The 17,328-nt window shown below is 42.8% G+C and overlaps 1 long non-coding RNA gene across 1 annotated transcript in view; it reads left to right on the top strand.

The window, feature by feature from the left end:
- Positions 1 to 1,765: 1,765 nt before the first annotated feature.
- The window catches only part of LOC112073636 (uncharacterized), a 19,300-nt gene continuing 3,737 nt past the window's right edge, over positions 1,766 to 17,328 (top strand). Inside the window, exon 1 of the long non-coding RNA XR_002894590.2 lies at positions 1,766 to 2,390. This is a non-coding gene — a long non-coding RNA (uncharacterized lncRNA). The remainder of the gene's footprint in view (positions 2,391 to 17,328) is intronic.

Below are 17,328 nucleotides of genomic sequence, written 5' to 3'. Positions count from 1 at the left end.
GTTTTTTTTGCTCCTTTGCAACCCAGTATCTCTACTTGCACATTCATCTTCTGCACATCTACCATTCCAGTGTTTCATTGCTAAATTGTAATTATTTGGCCACTATGGCCTATTTATTGCCTTACATCCCTAATCTTACTTCATTTGCACACACTGTATATAGACTTTTCTATTGTGTTATTGACTGTACGTTTGTTTATTCCATGTGTAACTCTGTGTTGTTGTATGTGTCGCACTGCTTTGCTTTATCTTGGCCAGGTCGCAGTTGTAAATGAGAACTTGTTCTCAACTGGCCTACCTGGTTAACTAAAGGTGAAATAAATGAATTAATAAAAAATACACTACCTTTGTCTGTCTGGATAAAACAGATATTTATAGATATGGATAAACTAGATAGTTACCATAAGAACCAATCAGAATAGATATGGATAAACCAGGTAGTTACCATAAGAACCAATCAGAATAGATATGGATAAACAGGTCGTTACCATAAGAACAATCAGAATAGATATGGATAAACCAGATAGTTACCATAAGAACCAATCAGAATAGATATGGATAAACCAGATAGTTACCATAAGAACCAATCAGAAAGATATGGATAAACCAGATAGTTTACCATAGAACCAATCAGAATAGATATGGATAAACCAGGTAGTTACCATAAGAACCAATCAGAATAGATATGGATAAACCAGGTTGTTATAGATAAACAGTAGTACCATAAGAACCAATCAGAATAGATATGGATAAACAGATAGTTACATAAGAAACCAATCAGAATAGATATGGATAAACCAGGTTGTTACCATAAGAACCAATCAGAATAGATGATGGGATAAACCAGATAGTTACCATAAGAACCAATCAGAATAGATATGGATAACCAGGTTGTTATAGTATAAACCAGATAGTTACCATAAGAACCAATCAGAAATAGATATGGATCAACCCAGGTATGTTACCATAAGAACCAATCAGGATAGATATGGATAAACCAGGTTGTTACCCAGTATAGAACACAATCAGAATAGATATGATAAACCAGATAGTTACCATAAGAACCAATCAGAATAGATATGGATACCAGGTTGTTATAGATACAACAGTAGTTACCATAAGAACCAATCAGAATAGATATGGATAAAAGTAGTTACCATAGAGAACCAATCAGAATAGATATGGATACCCAGGTTGTTATAGATTACACCAGGTAGTTACCATAAGAACCAATCAGAATAGATATGGATAAACCAGATAGTTACCATAGGAACCAATCAGAATAGATATGGATAAGGACTTTCACTTTTACTTCGAGTCATTTTTTATGAAGGTATCTTTACTTTTACTCAAGTATGACAATTGGGTACTTTTTCCACCACTGTTTGTACGTTGTTTAGGTCACGTTTAGCTTTTTTGTTGTTTTGTTAATCTTTTTTTATTTTTTTATTTGTTGTTAAACGAAAGCGTTTGAAATATTTAGTCGGCTTTGAGACCATGCGGCACATGACATCATTGGSGTCAAAGATGATCTATTATATTGACAAGAAAGCCGAGGGACCGCTCTAACTACATGTCCTCAATGAGTGAAGTCAAGTGAGATCAGGTGGGCCCATTGTAGCCACTGAGAGGGCAGACATGCGTGCGAACAACACGCACAAATGAGTCGTTTTTCTCAAAGTTGCCGAAATGTCACGTGCATCCACTTATATCAGTACATTTGTAAAAGWTCAAACGTTACCAAATGTATATTCGATAAAATAAGCATCACGTAATTCGACACTCTCTCGTAGACCTCCATACAAAAAGGTTTTAGCTCACGGAGACAGATTTTGGGCGGAGTAAATCCTCTCGCTTCTCTTCCTCTCTGTTGGCGGCCATAATAAACCCCTGTACGTGAAATCAGTGGATGAAAGACGGTTGAGGAATACGGCCGTAACAATCTCTTTTTTTTCAGTAWCAAGACGCGTTTCTCATACATCTATATATTTTTTCTCTCTCGAGAACTGCCCTTATTTACGTGGATATAATATTATGGTGTTTAGATGGCCTAACGGCCGGGGACGGAGTGTTAATCTCACCAACGCTTCTCCAAGATATCCGCGTTGACCAGTACCTGAACTCCTGGGATTTGAACATGGATATCGTCGATGGAGCGGAGGATCTTTCCTTGGAGGAGATTTTATCGTTGTACAGCCAGCCGATCAACGAAGAGCAGGCATGGGCTGTTTGTTACCAATGTTGCAGAACTTTGGCGCGGAAACACCGGAGGAGAAATTCCAAGACTTCTGGCTCATCTATTGGGGATTTGACGAGAAGGATAGAAGGACCTGGCGATGTGCGGATTCTGAGAGATGGAACAGTTAAATTACACCACCAAGACATCACAGGTAAACATAATCTCTCAAAATCTTCATACATTTTGGTCCTACTAGGCTTTTTTTTTTACTATCTAGGTTCCCCTATTTGCATTATTACCTAAGGTGAACATGTCTAAATGGTTAGGATACATTTGCATTGGATACCATTTTTTATTTATTTATAATTCCATAATCCATGGTGATAATAAAAGCTATACTTTCCTCTCGCACCCAAGGACAAGCGTTTGGAGACATCTTGCACCAGAGTGGCCATATTGTTTATTTCTGCCATGTGTTGAATTGGTTTACAGACCTGCAATGCATTTTATTAGGCAAGTCAGTTAAGAACACATTCTTATTTACAATGACGGCCTACTGCGCGGGACGGGGGCTGGGATTAAAAATATAGGACAAAACGCATCATGAGGAGAGACACCACAATACTACATAATGAGACCTAGACAGCAACATAGCATGGTGGCAACATAGCATGYCAGCAACACCACATGACAGCAGCACAACGTGGCAGCAGTACATGGTACAAACATTATTGGGCACAGACACAGTTTCTCCCATTCTTCTCTGAAGATCCTCTCAAGCTCTGTCAGGTTCAAGACGGAGTGTTGCTGCACAGCTATTTTCCAGAAAAGTCCGGGTTCTGGCTGGGCCACTCAAGGATATTCAGAGACTCTTCCCGAAGCCACTCCTGCATTGTATTGGCTGCATGCTTAGGGTCGTTGTCCTGTTGGAAGGTGAACCTTCGCCCCGGTCTGAGGTCCTAAGCGCTCTGCAGCAGCTCTACGGACAATTCCTTCGACCTCATGGCTTTGTTTTTGCTCTGACAAGCACTGTCATTGTGAGACCTTTTATATAGACTGGTGTGTGCCTTTCCAAATCATGTCCAATCACTTGAATTTACCACAGATGGACTCCAACCAAGTTGTAGAAACATCTCAAGGATGATCAATGGAAACAGGATGCACCTGAGCTCAATTTAGAGTCTCATAGTAAAAGGGTCTGAATACTTATGTAAATAAGGTATTTCAGTTTTTTTCACCTTGTCATTGTGGGGTATTGTGTGTAGATTGATGTGTGGGGGGAAACGATTTAATCCATTTCAGAATAAGGCTGTAACGTAACAAGATGTGTAAAAAGGGAAGGGGTCTGAATACTTGCACTGTATTTATTATATAGAGTATAGGGAACACAATCCACTATAATGAAATATGTGGACCAATGGGCAATAAGACACTCAAACCCACAGCCAATGTACAGTGGGGCAAAAAAGTATTTAGCCAGCCACCAAATGTGCAAGTTCTCCCACTTAAAAAGATGAGAGAGGCCTGTAATTTTCATCATAGYTACACTTCAACTATGACAGACAAAATGAGGGAAAAAAATCCAGAAAATCACATTGTAGGATTTTTAATGAATTTATTTGCAAATTATGGTGGAAAATAAGTATTTGGTCAATAACAAAAGTTTATCTCAATACTTTGTTATATACCCTTTGTTGGCAATGACAGAGGTCAAATGTTTTCTGTAAGTCTTCACAAGGTTTTCACACACTGTTGCTGGTATTTTGGCCCATTCCTCCATGCAGATCTCCTCTAGAGCAGTGATGTTTTGGGGCTGTTGCTGAGGCAACACAGACTTTCAACTCCCTCCAAAGATTTTCTATGGGGTTGAGATCTGGAGACTGGCTAGGCCACTCCAGGACCTTGAAATGCTTCTTACGAAGCCATCCTTCGTTGCCCGGGCGGTGTGTGGGATCATTTCATGCTGAAAGACCCAGCCACGTTTCATCTTCAATGCCCTTTCTGATGGAAGGAGGTTTTCACTCAAAATCTCACGATACATGCCCCGTCATTCTTTCCTTTACATGGATCAGTCGTCCTGGTCCCTTTGCAGGAAAAACAGCCCCAAGCATGATGTTTCCACCCCCATGCTTCACAGTAGGTATGGTGTTCTTGATGCAACTCAGCATTCTTTGTCCTCCAAACACGACGAGTTGAGTTTTTACCAAAAAGTTTATTTTGGTTTCATCTGACCATATGACATTCTCCCAATCTTCTTCTGGATCATCCAAATGCTCTCTAGCAAACTTCAGACGGCATAGTGTCATCAATAAGCCGATTTATCCTCTGAGTTTACTGTTATTTCACTCACTGAGTCGATCAACAATACAGATGCATACTTCTACACCACTGTTAATAGTCTAGACAGCCCTTTTATACTGATTGTACCTGAGCACAATAGTATTAACAGGTGAGACTAGTACGTTTACACCTGTGCAGTTTGTGATCGCTGAGTTGTGGACTTTGAGCAGCTGACTCCTCCTCTGCTTAGGACGTAGTGAAGCACGAACTATGTGTTTACTGATGGTAGGCTTTGTTACTTTAGTCCCATTTTCTCTTGCTGGTCGTAGTTTTTCTCTCCAGGACCTTCACTAGGTCGCAGCAGCCTAGATGTGCCGACATCGTGGCGAGAGATTTGAGTTCAGCGAGCTATGCACGAGCGATGTCCTCTGTCATTCATCTTGAGAGCTCTCCACTGAGCTGATCTGTCTCGAGTGCTTGCGCGTGCGCCCCTATACATCTTAGAGCATACCTGAGCTCACCAGTCAACGTATCAACATAGGTACTAGTCATTAGAGATCTAAACCTCTTCCTGAGTCTGTTTAGACTGGCCACGCCTAAGAAAAATCAGTAGCGTCACCACACATCGTAATATAAGACTCTAGCTTCCACAGGCAAAACAGCAGATGACATGAGACCTCATACCTTATTCCGCGCATTGTTTTTTCCCTAGTGCTACTTCCACTAATAAGTCAGACATGTGTCTCAGCTAATTTTGATCGTCCCCATAGATTGCTACAAAACTTCGCAACAAAGCAGTCTCAGAAATAAGCGCTCCAGTGAGCGACTACGCTCATTTGACGATCTTAGTAGCAGTCAATTGAGTACTGCCGAAAGTTTCCGCACCAGCATCTAAATAGTAGAAGATGAAGGAATCAGGCTGACTATAAGTGGTTATACATGAGATAGCAGCGTAGAAGCATCTCTAACACAATTCGTACTGCTACTTCTCAACTACGAGTGCCACTCTTCAGCTTGGATTCAAGGCAAATAGAAGCATAAACGTTGAGAACTGTACGACAAGACATGCTGAACCACTACAGTTCAACATGTACAACGAAGAGGCAGAGAGCCTCTATAAGCCAAGAGAAAAAGGTATGTGAACACAGAAATTCTGAAAATTAGCATAACCAAGAAATCATCATGCTCTTAATTTGCGTGATAGGCGTGAACCACCAGACATTAATACTGTGTATATCTTTGGGTCACATCTCATTCCAATATCGATAATCTGACCAAGCTTCATATCAAAATCGATTAACATAGAGCTACGTTATAATGATTGTAATATTTCCGATCTACGTGATTTGTCTTCATTCCTCACTGCTCCTATGTATGCGCATGGAATCTGTATGCAAATCGAATTGAAAGTGTGTCCACCAACTTTCCCTCTCTGCCATAATTGATCAAGCGATCTCTCAATGTCGTGTGTCTGATGTAGTGGAGAAGATTTCACTAGCCAACACGACTTACATGCTAGGAACCATAACAAATACACCCTATTGCTCAATCAGCCATCTATCTGTAACTGACACTTTATGCATACCTTAAGTTGTCACTAGGCTGACAATCACATGCACATAACTATCATCAGGACATGTATCGTTACAGTTCAGAGTTCATCGCGTACTGCTACTGAAACAAAAGACTCCTCTGTGTCTGTCCTCCAATCTCCTATATCACAGTAGTGTAGTAGTGCATAGTAGTCTTATAGTGCTAAGCGTTTCTCTAATTTAAATGCGCTAATCTTATCGCTACTGTCATATAAAGGTGTCAATTATGATGATATTACTCGCGTGCTCTTATCGGTGATATCGTTAGTACATATCGAGAAATTCAAGGATATCTACAATATCTGAATTACAGTAGGCCCTATTTCAGACATATATTAATTATCGAGAGCTGCAAGCTTAACGCTCATCTCATTTGTGTTCATAAAAGAAGCAAAAACATATTTTACTTTCTGATCTAAAAGTGGATAGTTTCCTTCCCAAAACATTTATTCTGCTCTGGAATCAAAACTGTGTTAACTCAGTCCTCATCCATTCCTTCTGTTACTCTCCCGGTCAATTTCTGCAATAATCTCATCRGATTGAAACGCTATTAGCGCGCACCACCGCTAACTAGCTAGCCATTTCACATCGGGTACAGATGCACCATTCAGAGTGTAATCTGTAAAAAAAAAAAATGTTACCCATCTACTGTACCAATATGTGCCCTTTACGAGGCATTTGAAAACCTCACTGGTCTTGGTGGTTGAGTCTGTGTTTTGAAATTCACTGCTCGACTGAGGCACCTTACAGTTTTCTTTATGAATGGGGTACAGAGATGAGGGAGTCGTTCAAAATCACGTCAAACACTGTAACACAGGGAGTCCATGCAACTTATGTGACTTGTTAAGCTCATTTTTCCTCAATTAATTTAGGCTTGAATAATTATTGACTTGTCCTATTTAAAGTTTAAATGTGTCATTTCAGTTTTAAATGTGTAAAAATGTCAACAAACTACTCCAATTTGACATGGGGTATTTTAATCGAATTTAAATTCAGGCTGTAACACAACAGAATGTGGAAAAAGTCAAGGGGCGTGAATACTTTCTGAAGGCTCTGTATTTGTTTCTAACAATTTATGATTTCAGAACAATCTGAGATTGTGGGTGTGGAAATCCTCTTGTGCTTTTTGAGGTGGAACGATCCACCTCTGGCACTGGGCTTGTTTTCCTGTTTGGTGCTTATTAACTATCCGCCTCCCCCCTCTGCCACACACACACACACACACACACAACCTCCACTCTCTCCCCCTGTTGATACACAACACTAGAGGCCATTAGATAGTGAGACATAATGTGACACCGGCTGGTTTCTGTTGTCTTTTGGGTTGTCAAACCTACGTAATGTCACATCCAGAGCACAGTCTCTGTAAGTGTGGGTTAGACACCTTTCATAAGGTGACACGGGTCAGGCGTCAGAACATGAAAAACAACCTTCCTGTTTGACTGAATCAGAGCCCGAGTGAGGTATTTTGGCAAGGAACGTCTGCCTGTCCTGCCGCTGATTATGTCAGGATGAGAAAGACGTGATGTTTATTAGGCAGATGCCTAGCGCTAGCTAGTTCAGGAGGTTACTAGCAGCGCTAGCTAGTTCAGGAGGTTACTAGCAGCGCTAGCTAGTTCAGGAGGTTACTAGCAGCGCTAGGCTAGCAGTTCAGGAGGTTACTAGCAGCGCTAGCTAGTTTCAGGAGGTTACTAGCAGCGCTAGCTTAGTTCAGGAGGTTACTAGCAGCGCTAGCTAGTTCAGGAGGTTTACTAGCAAGCGCTAGCTAGTTCAGGAGGTTACTACCAGAGTGTTATAGCTAGTTCAGGAGGTTACTACCAGTGTTGGCTAGTTCAGGAGGTTACTAGCAGTGTTAGCTAGTTCAGGAGGTTACTACCAGTGTTAGCTAGTTCAGGAGGTTACTACCAGTGTGCAGTTAGTTCAGGAGGTTACTACCAGAGCAGAGTGTTGGCTAGTTCAGAGGTTACTACCAGAGTAGAGTGTAGCTAGTTCAGGAGGTTACTACCAGTGTTGGCTAGTTCAGGAGGTTACTAGCAGTGTTAGCTAGTTCAGGAGGTTACTACAGTGTTAGCTAGTTCAGGAGGTTACTACCAGTGTCAGTTTAGTTCAGGGGTACTACAAGAGCAGAGTGTTGCTAGTTCAGGAGGTTACTACCCAGAGTAGAGTGTTAGCTAGTTCAGGAGGTTACTACCAGAGCAGAGTGTTGGCTAGTTCAGGAGTTACTACCAGAGCAGAGTGTTGCTAGTTCAGGGAGGTTACTACCAGAGCAGAGTGTCAGCTAGTTCAGGAGGTTACTTACCAGAGCGAGTGTGGCTAGTTCAGGAGTTACTACCAGAGCAGAGTGTTGGCTAGTTCAGAGGTTTCTACAGAGCAGAGTGTTGGCTAGTTCAGGAGGTTACTACCAGAGCAGAGTGTCAGCTAGTTCAGGAGTTACTACAAGAGCAGAGTTTGGCTAGTTCAGGAGGTTACTACAGAGCAGAGTGTTGGCTAGTTCAGGAGGTTACTACCAGAGCAGAGTGTTGGCTAGTTCAGGAGGTTTATACCAGAGGCAGAGTGTTGGCTAGTTCAAGGAGGTTAAGCTACAGAGCAGAGTGTTGGCTAGTTTCAGGAGGTTACTACCAGAGCAGAGTGTTGGCTAGTTCAGGAGGTTACTACCAGAGCAGAGTGTCAGCTAGTTCAGGAGGTTACTACCAGAGCAGAGTGTCAGCTAGCTTCAGGAGGTTTACCCAGAGCCGAGTGTTGGCTAGTTCAGGAGGTTACTACCAGAGCAGAGTGTTGGCTAGTTCATGAGTTACTAGCAGGTTGGCTAGTTCAGGAGGTTCTACCAGAGGCAAGTGTCAGCTAGTTCAGGAGGTTACTACCAGAGCAGAGTGTCAGCTAGTTCAGGAGGTTACTAGCAGTGTCAGCTAGTTAGGAGTTATACAGAGCAGAGTGTCAGCTAGTTCAGGAGGTTACCAGCAGTGTCAGCTAGTTCAGGAGGTTACTAGCAGTGTTAGCTAGTTCAGGAAGGTTTACTACCAGAGCAGAGTGTTGCTAGTTCAGGAGGTTACTACAGAGCAGTGTTGGCTAGTTCATGAGGTTACTAGCAGTGGTTGGCTAGTTCAGAGTTACTACCAGAGCAGAGTGTCAGCTAGTTCAGGAGGTTACTACCAGAGCAGAGTGTTGGTAGTTCAGGAGGTTATCTACCAGAGCAGAGTGTTGGCTAGTTCGGAGTTACTACCAGAGAGTGTAGCTAGTTCAGGAGGTTACTACCAGAGCAGAGTGTTAGTGTCGGGTCCTAGCTAGTCAGTTAGGGGTTATACCAGAGCAGAGTGTTAGCTAGTTTCCCAGGAAAGGGGTGTTTCTTACTACCAGAGCAGAGTGTTGGCTAGTTCAGGAGGTTACTAGATCAGAGTGTTGGCTAGTTCAGGAGGTTACTACAGAGCAGAGTGTCAGCTAAGTTTCAAGGAGGTTACTACCAGAGCAGAGTGTTGGCTTAGTTCAGGAGGTTACTACCAAGAGCAGAGTGTTGGCTAGTTCAGGAGTTTACTACCAGAAGCAGAGTGTTGGCTAGTTCAAGGGGTACTTCCAGAGCAGGTGTTTGGTAGTTCAGGAGGTTACCTACCAGAGCAGAGTGTTGGCTAGTTCAGGAGGTTACTACAGCAAAGTGTCAGCTCAGGAGGTTACTACCAGAGCAGAGTGTTGGCTAGTTCAGGAGGTTACTACCAGAGTAGAGTGTTAGCTAGTTCAGGAGGTTACTACCAGAGCAGAGTGTCAGCTAGTTCAGGAGGTTACTACCAGAGCAGAGTGTTGGCTAGTTCAGGAGGTTACTACCAGAGCAGAGTGTTAGCTAGTTCAGGAGGTTACTACCAGAACAGAGTGTTGGCTAGTTCAGGAGGTTACTACCAGAGCAGAGTGTCAGCTAGTTCAGGAGGTTACTACCAGAGCAGAGTGTTAGCTTGTTCAGGAGGTTACTACCAGAGCAGAGTGTTGGCTCGTTCAGGTTACAACCCTATACTACCAGATAAGAAAATCAATGGTTACGTAACCCATAGTCTGTTAGAATATACTCTATTCCCCAGGGCTGACTGTCACCCAGGCAACCAGTGCTTAGACCTATCTGATCAATGACATTGCTCTTTAGACCTGTCTGAACAATGACGTGCCGCGACAGTCAGTATGTCAAGGGCCTATCTTTCAGACAGAAGAAGGCATTTGCATTCTGATTCAGGCRAGAAGGAATTGGACAAATCAGCCTTGGAGATTGTTTCAGTATGTKCGGCTCTAGTGACGCAATGAATGCATACACATAGCTGCACTAAAGATCAGTCTGTAGAATGAAAATGGCTCTCTCCCACTCATTGCTGCATCTACAGCAGTGTCTGAATACCCACTGTGATTTAAGAGAAGGGTCGGGGCGAGAAGAGCGAGCAGGAGACTGAGAGGGAGAGGGAGAGAGAGACTGAGATGAAGAGAGAGGGGGAGGTAGAGGGAGAGGGGGGGCACTGGCGTCATGTCTCCAGCTAACAGATGGCCTGTGTTCTCTTGTTCAGGACTGGAGGTGAGCCTGGCCCTGTGAGTGTAGGCTCTAGCGTGTGTAGTATAGTGTCTTCCACTATAAATCGTGAGGCGAGGTCCTTTGCTCTGAGCTGGGGTCATTTGCAGCCTGAGTAGATCAAGGGGATTCAGTCTTGATTTTGGCTTTCAATGAGTTAACGTATTTATTTTCTAATGAATACGTCTACTACAAATCAAGCCACTGCAGTTACCGATACCGATTATTGGAGGACCAAAAATGTATTTTATTTTTTATTATTATTATATTTTTTTATGTATTTGTAATAATGACAATTACAACAATACTGAATGAACACTTATTTTAACTTGATATAATACATCAATAAAATKAATTTTGCCTCAAATAAATAATGAAACAATTTGGTTTAAATAATGCAAAACAAAGTGTTGGAGAAGAAAGTAAAAGTGCAATATGTGCCATGTAAAAAAGCTAACGTTTATGTTCCTTGCTCAGAACATGAGAACATATGAAAGCTGGTGGTTCCTTTTAACATGAGTCTTCAATATTCCCAGGTAAGAAGTTTTAGGTTGTAGTTATTATAGGAATTATAGGACTATTTTGCTCTATACGATTCGTTTTACTTCTTATAAAAAAGTGTTTAACAAAGTTTGACAAGTGTTGAATAAACAACTTAACCATGAACTTACTTATAAAAATAGCAGCTGTTTCTGAGTCACACATCGGTCTAAGGGCCTGCATCTCAAGGTGCTAGAGGGTTTCACTAAACCAGACCCTGGGTTCAAGATCCAGGCTCTCACACCTCTGGCTGTGTTGGGAGTCCCATAGGGGCGGTGGCCACCCAATTTGCTAAGTGTCGTCCGGTTTTAGGGGAGGGTTTTGGCCGGGGTAGGCCGTCCATTGTAAAAATAAGAATTTGTTCTTAACTGACTTTCATAGAGTTAATAAAGGTTACCACACACACACACACACCCAACACTGACCCAAAAATTAACATTTTGTTGGCATTTATGTATGTCCATTAAAGTAAAACATCAATCAAAACCTATGTCTTTCACTTACTTGCTGTGCTGTTTCGTTCATTTCTTCAGTCGTTTCGATTCTCAAGCAGGCATTTCGTATGCGAACGCCGTTTGGGTCTTTGCGTGCTCAAAAAGATATATGTGCAAATAGCTTGTTGACCAATAGGACTCGAGATATGACTGCACGTACAATAATTTAACACGTTCATTACATTCTTTACATAGTACTTACACATTGATTACACTAATTACGGGCTGTATTTCATATGTCACACGATGGTTTCATCCGATACGTATGTATGATGTCGGTAAAGTTGCCTCGCGCGCCTACTAGTGCTGGGTCATTAAAAAAAAAGCTAGCTAGCTCATGGGAGTGTAAACAAGGTAGTTCTTCCCAAAAAAACATAGCAAACGACCATCAAGCTACTGAAACGGATATCGTTAGCTAGCTAACTATATAACAAAACTAAGGTGTTCTCACCTGAAATAACCTAATCATAATAAGACAGTTCTTATTTGGATACTGGTGGTCGGACCTATCCTATCTGCCACAATGACGGATTAAGGCAACAAATAGTGGACTTTGGCTGGTTTGCCCTTCAAATAAACAGTATGTGGTCCGGGATCCAAAACTGGGTGATCCCGATGTTGGCAAATTTTAGCTAACATCGTTCCGCGACTATTCCGATATGTTCACCGATTTGAAAATAAATAAATATATTATAATATTTTTTTAAATAACATTTATTTGTAAATGTTTTTTATTTATTTTTATTTTTTGTATTTTTTTAAATATTTGTGCATCCCTAGTTGGTTACTACCCTTACCACTGGGGGCGGCCCGTCAGGAAAATCTAGGATCCCAGTTGCATTGTAACCCAGGCGGCTGGTCAGGCGGCGTAGTGTCTACCGCCGTGCTGGCCTAGTTCGTCGTCGTGTTGGTGGTTGTCGTGAGGTTTGAGTTGCGGGGGGAATTGGCCGGAGGTCTTGAAGATGGTCAACCACCTGCAAATATTGGACGATGTCTCTTGCCATCAATCTTTTTGTAATTGTCAATAAAAGGCATTTGACACTTATGAAGATGCTTGCAATTATAACTTCAGTATTCAAACGTAACATATGACAACAGATGTCTAAGCACCTGATGCAGCAACTTTGTGCAAATTAGTATTTGTTTCAAATCTGCAATAATTTTTGCGCCAAATGTACTACAATCCCAATAGCCATTGTAGCTCATAATATAAGTAAATTGAGGGTCGGTCCGGATTCATTAGGGGTTGTAAATATTTCTATAACAATCGGAAATCGGTAATTTAAGACACCGGGATTTTTGCACCCAACAAATGTATATATTTATTATGATTTTTACACCTTTTTTTACCTAGGAAGTCAGTTATAGACATCATTTATTTTCATGACGGCCTAGGAAGGTGGGTTTCACTGGCCTGTTCAGGGCCGACACGACAGAACGAACTGCTTCCGGGATTCAATCTTGCACCTTACGGTCTTAAGCTAGTTCACGCCTACACCACTGCCTCATGAGGTTGTTTACAATCCAGCCCGTTGTCATTTTTTGTGCCCTTGTCGATTTCTCTCAGGCTTCGCTTTGTTATGGCACAACCAACTTTGACCTGGCCCTAAATTAATCGGAGCCGGGAGGGGTTTACAGTAACAAAACTTCTGTCACAAAGATTGACATGGTTAGAAGAAGAGAAAGTTGTAGCTATTTACTTCCTGGACCGTCTCAAAGCTACCTTTGGCGATACTTTAATACATACCTTTGATGATTAGCCTACCCGCTCAAATCTTCTCTTGTACAACAATTTTTGAAGAAGGCACATTTTATAACTGCAATCCTTACCACCGAGCATGTATTTAGCACAATTTGTACACTCACTCTGAAATTCGCTCACAAAAATCAGTAGTACCATCTGCAGATCTGTATACTACGACTCTTTCCCTTGGAGGCGTTTGTGCATCGGATCGATGTCGTTTTGTGGAGTGCGGTCCTTCGACCAGAGGGTTTGTTTGCTCACATGTTATATACACGCTTGGCCTCTCGTTCATTCACGAAAAGGGCCTAGGATGGCATGGCATGTACATTCAACCTTGAAGAGGTCAAAGGTCACCTAACTGTGGGGCGCGGTGAGACTGAAATACGCAACTGATGGTGTTTTGGATGTTAGCGTTTACTCAAAGATAAGAGACTAAATATCAGAGGATACTAAGAAGGCAGCATGTTATTTGAAGGTCTATGTGCTTGTCTGTTGATGGGCCACTTGCCTACTATATCAATAGCTGGGTTGGGGTGGTAGTAGATACTAGTTGGATCCTTAAGCTAAATGTTAAATGTAATTTTCTTACAAAATGGAGGATAAAACCAGCCCTGACATAATTGAAGAAGACGGGAGAGAGTGTCTGTTCGGCATGCACAGACAGGTACTAGGGACTATTGTCTCTTGGGTCTCTGTTGTCCACCTAATTGAAGGGATCCTGCTCAGTTTCAGTGTCTTTAGAGACATTTTTTCATATTGTTATGGTTTTACTGCAACCTACTCGTTAGATTTGTCCATAGGCCCCTTGCAAGCAATTTCATAAGTGTCAGAATGCTTTTATTGACAACCCTCTTTACAAGAAGTTGATGCAAAGATCCAATATTTGCAGTGTTGAATTCCCCTTCTTTTTTCAAGACCTCTGCAATCCGCCCTTTGGCAGGTGGCATCGTCAATCAGGGTAACTCATCTGAGCTAAGCCACAGTAATGCCCATGCCATCACACACCAATATGATGGGGTGTTAACTCTTCAGGCAAGTCCATTCTTCATATCAATGCTTGGTAATGATGGGGGAACTACGCTGCGAGAGAGCAAACTTGTCGACACTAAAGGAGGAGTGTCTATATGTATGTTGTCACGCGCACGTTTCATGCTCAGCCGCGCTACGCTAGAGAAATGTGACGCACAGAGGTATACTACATATATAGTGCAGGGGTATAAACCCGTCCTCCAGGTCTTTGGAGCAGTAGCACTTCCTGGCCTTACTGGACCCCAAATATCGATGGTTTGTTCCCCGTGAGCCACTTAGCTATCACTTTTGCCTTAAGGGCAGGGTGCCTCCATCATGCTCGGAAAAGGGCCATTTTTCTCCCAATAATGTTCCTGGACGGATTTGGAGAGAGTGCTCTCGGAGGATGTGTTGGTTACCATCTTATTCATGGCTGTGTTACTTAGGCATATTGTGAGGTGAGCCCTCTCCCTTGGCTGAAGAAGTCGAACCCGCACAACTGAACTGGTCTCAGATGTTTTACTCGTTGGCATGATCACAGCGGACTGATGGTAGCGCTCAACCTTGTTTCTCCGGACAACTTTTTTCCGGACTGCCAACAATCGGAAAGGGGATTCATCAGAGATTAAATGAACTTTTACCCAGTCTCAGACGTTATCGCTTGTACCTTATGCAGAGATATCATCTGTCCCCTGATGTTTTTTCCTGAGAAAGTGACTTCTTCTGCTGCCGTCTGACACCAGGCCATCCTCCAAAAGTCATCGCTTCACTGTGCGGTGCAAATGCACTCACATTGCCCTGGCTGCCATTCCTGGAAAGCTCTGTAGACTGGTGGTGCACCGAACCCGCAGCTGACGTCAACTTCAGGAGACGTCCTGGTGCTTGGGCTGACCTTTCTTGGCGCCCTGGAACCTTCTTTACAACATTTTGAAACCGCTGCTCTTGAGTTCTTGATGGATCCGATAAATGGTTTGATTTAGGGCAATCCTATACTCGGCAGCAATATCCTGTTCACTGTGAAGCCCTATTTTGTCAAAGCAATGTTGACCAGTGCACGTGTTTCCTTTGCAGTAAACTATGGGTCGACAGAGGAAGAACAAGACTGATTAACAACGCCGATCTTGTAACGCTTCCCAGGTCTGATTTAATCGTAATCTATACAGCATGATCTTGGTAGTGATTCTCCTAGCTCCGTCTCTCGTCACTATTCTCACACCTGTGTTAATGAGAGTAATTCATCGAATGATGTCATGTCTTGGTCCTTTATGTGGCAGTGGCGAAATTGCTCAGTGTGTAAATGTTTTTGTGGGATTCAGTTCATTTTGCATGGCAAAGAGGGACTTTGCAATAATGTGCTATTATTTGAACCTCAATATATCTCGGTAGTATATGTCAAATTGCCATCTATGTACAAACTAGGCAGCAGACTTCGAAAATGATGTTTGTGTCATTCTCAACTTTTTGGCCACGACTGTCGTGACGCTTAACAGGTGGTAAGGGTAATGTAGTGATGCTGGCAGTGGTAGGGTATGTAGTGAATGCTGTGCAGTGGTAGGGTATTGTGGTGGGTGTAGTGATGCTGGCAGTGGTAGGGGTATGGGGGTGGTAGTGATGTAACAGGTGGTAGGAGTATGTAGTGATACTGCAGTGGTAGGGTATGTAGTGATACTGCAGTGGTAGGGTATGTAGTAGATGCTGCAAGTGGTAGGTATGGTAGTGATGTACTCAGTGGTAGGGGTATGTAGTGATGCTGCAGTGGTAGGGTATGTAGTGATGCTGCAGTGGTAGGGTAATGGTAGTGATGCTGCAGTGGTAGGGGTATGTAGTGATGCTGCCAGTGGTAGGGTATGTAGTGATGGCTGCAGTGGTAAGGGTGATGTAGGATGCTGCAGTGGTAGGGTATGTAGTGATTGCTGCAGTGGTAGGGTATGTAGTGATGCTGCAGTGGTAGGGTATGTTGTGTGATGCTCAGTGGTAGGGTATGGTAGTGATTGTCTGCAGTGGTAGGGTATGTAGTGAATGCTGCAGTGGTAGGGTATGTAGAGATGCTGCAGTGGTAGGGTATGTAGTGATGCTACAGTGGTAGGGTGGTATGTAGTGATCTGCAGTGGTAGGGTAATGTAGTGATGCTGCAGTGGTAGGGTATGTGTGTGTATGATGCTACAGTGGTAGGGTATGTAGTGATGCTGCAGTGTAGGGTATGTAGTGATGCTGCCAGTGGTAGGGTATGTAGTGATGCTGCAGTGGTAGGGTATGTAGAGATGCTGCGCAGTGGTAGGGTATGTAGTGATGCCTGCAGTGGTAGGGTATTGCTAGATGCTGCTGCAGTGTAGGGTATGTAGTGATACTGCAGTGGTAGGGTATGTAGTGGAACGCTGCAGTGGTAGGTGTTGTAGGATCCTAACAGTGGTAGGGTAATGTAGAGATGCTGCAGTGGTAGGGTATGTAGTGATACTACAGTGGTAGGGTATGTAGTAGATGCCTGCAGTGGTAGGGTATTGTAGTGATACTGCAGTGGTGGGTATGTAGTGATGCTTGCAGTGGTAGGAGTATGTGTGTGCTGTAAGTGATGCTACAGTGGTAAGGGTATGTTAGTGATGCTACATGTGGTAAGGGTATGTAGTGATGCTACCAGTGGTAGGGTATGTGTAGTGATCCTAGCAGTGGTAGGGTATGTAGTGATACTGCAGTGGTTAGGGGTATGTAGTTGAATGCCTAGGCAGTGGTAGGGTATGTGTGTAATGTAGTGATGCTGCAGTGGTAGGGTATGTGTGGTGTGGTAGTGGATGCTACAGTGGTAGGGTATGTAGAGATGCTGCAGTGGTAGGGTATGTAGTGATGCTAGCAGTGGTAGGGTATGTAGAGATGCTGCAGTGGTAGGGTATGTAGTGGATACCTGCAGTGGTAGGGTATGTGGTATGTAGTGATGCATATTTGAATAACACTTTTCTTTTCCT

Source organism: Salvelinus sp. IW2-2015, unplaced genomic scaffold, assembly GCF_002910315.2.
Source record: "Salvelinus sp. IW2-2015 unplaced genomic scaffold, ASM291031v2 Un_scaffold2326, whole genome shotgun sequence".
Classification (NCBI taxonomy): Eukaryota; Metazoa; Chordata; class Actinopteri; order Salmoniformes; family Salmonidae; genus Salvelinus; species Salvelinus sp. IW2-2015.
Note: the sequence above shows the minus strand (reverse complement) of the source record. Positions and strands in the feature narration are given on the sequence as shown.